The sequence below is a fragment of the Tupaia chinensis genome, unplaced genomic scaffold (assembly GCF_000334495.1).
Source record: "Tupaia chinensis unplaced genomic scaffold, TupChi_1.0 Scaffold145659_1, whole genome shotgun sequence".
Lineage (NCBI taxonomy): Eukaryota > Metazoa > Chordata > Mammalia > Scandentia > Tupaiidae > Tupaia > Tupaia belangeri.
Window position 1 is genome coordinate 255,799 of NW_006205516.1, and position 2,336 is coordinate 258,134.

A 2,336-nucleotide genomic window follows, 5' to 3' on the forward strand; every position below is an offset into this window, starting at 1 on the left:
TTCCCTCGCACTGTCTCTGTCTCTGGCAAATACACATGGCCTATGGCAAAAACCTGGGGGGAAAAAAAAACAGTAGAGGGGAGATGTAGTCACCAAATTGTTGTCACCCATGTATCAGGCACTACTTTAGATACTTGGATTGATTGGTTGGTAGACGGTAGGCCACTATGTAAGCCATAGCCAGCCCTTTCTGTGGGAAAGGTGGGAGGGAACAAAATTCCCTGGTTATCTAGAGCATCAGAATCAAAACTCCATCACCATGGGAAAGAGGCTTGGGGATTGGGTGCAGAGGTAACTTCTTACCCAGTTCCTAGGGGGCCTGTGGTAACTGGACATACCTGAGAAGACAAGTGGCAGATGCCTGGTGCTTCGTAGTATGCAGCAAGTGGTGGTAGTGGCACTTCAGAAACTTTCCTGACAACCTAACAGACTCAGCTTAAGCTAGGTGTTTATGATGTGCACACAACATCAGAATTCAATAACTAGGTGATTGGTCAACCGATCGGGAACTGGCTTTCCCATCAGCATGCCTCCCAACAGGGGCCAGCAGATGGCGCAGTAGTTACATCACTGGACTCACACATGGCTGGTGGTCCGAGTCTCAGATGGGAGGCTAAAAAATCATGCCGGGTGCGTGTGCGTGCGTGCCCAAGATCCCAGGAGGAGAATGGAGGAGAAGGGTTTGCAGCATGGCCTTTCCCCTTTGGGGGTGATTTCTCAATTTCCCTCTCACTGTCCTTGTCTCTCTCCATCTCTGGTGAGCACACATGCCCTACGGCAAAAATCCTCTTAAAACAAACAAACAAACAAAACACAACACCTGAGTGAGGTGAAATGGATTAAGAATACATTTTACAGGCCAGCAGGTGACTGCAGTTCAAGTCCCAGACCTGGTGGCTTGCTTTCTCACTTTTCCTCTCTCTCTCTCTCTCTCTCTCTCTCTCTGATAAGCACATATGCACTACAGTAAATGAGAAATAATAATAAAATTAATTCTTAAATTAAAAAGGGGCCAGCAGGAAGTGTGGCGGGTAAGGGCGCACTGGACTCCTACATGGCCAACGGAGATTCAAATCCTGGACCTGACAGCTTACTGTCTCCCTTTCCCTTTCTCTCTCACTGTCTCTGTCTAGTGAGCACACATGCCCTACAGCCAATTTAAGTAACAATAATATAAATACAATTTTTTAAATAACGCATTTTGAAATACGCTCAAGGAGGCATGCTGATGGGAAAGCCAGTTCCTGATCGGTTGACCAATCACCTAGTTATTGAATTCTGATGTTGCGCACATCATAAGCACCTAGCTTAAGCTGAGTCTGTTAGGTTGTCAGAAAAGTCATGATGTATTTTTTTTTTTTGAGAAGTTTTTGCTATAGAGTGTGTGCACTCACCACAAAGACAGAGAGACAGAAAGAGAGAAATCACTCCCCAGGGGGGATGGCCACGCTGCAATCCCTTCTCCTCCATTCTCCTCTCGGGATCTTGGGCACGCACGCACACATGCCCAGCGTGAGCTTTTTTTTGGTAAGAGTTATTTATTTATTATTATCATTGTTATTTTTTTTTCACATGAGTTTTGCCAGAGAAAGACAGAGAGGGAGTGTGAGAAAGCAAGCTGCCAGGTTTGGGACTCAAACCATGGTCGGCCATGTGGGAATTCCAGCACCTCAACCACCATGCCACCTGCTGGCCCCCCGCGTGAATTTTTAAGCCACCAGGTCCGGGACTTGAGCCGCAGTCAACTACATGAGAGTCGCCAGCGACATAGCCATTACGCCAACTGCTGGTCCCCATGATGTATTTTTCGATGCAAAAATGCATCATGCCTTTCCAGGCAACGCAATATATGGAAATAGGGAATATGTCCTATTCATGCAAGGCTGTCCAGTCTTCACCAAACCCCTTGTGTGTATGCTTTGGTTAATTGCATGGGGGCAGCAGAGAGACGTGGAAAGCCCAGAGAGCTCTGCAGCTGGGCAGGCCTGGGTTTACATCAGATACCTTTCACTCACTACCTGGGCAACTTGAGGGAACTTCATCTCCCTGAGAAAAATGGGTAAAATGGGGCCAGCAGTGTTATGCTATAGACTTCCCGTGACAGTGAAATGAGATGGTGTGTCAAAAGTGCTTGGCCTAGGGACCAGCAGTTAGCGTAGTGGCTATGTCGCTGGGCTCCCATGTAGTCGACCGCGGTTCGAGTCCCGGACCCGGTGGCTTAAACTCACGCCAGGCACGTGTGTGTGTGTGTGTGCCCAAGATCCCGAGAGGAGAATGGAGGAGAAGGGATTGCGGCGTGACCGTCCCCCCTGGGGGGTGATTTCTTGCTTTCTGTC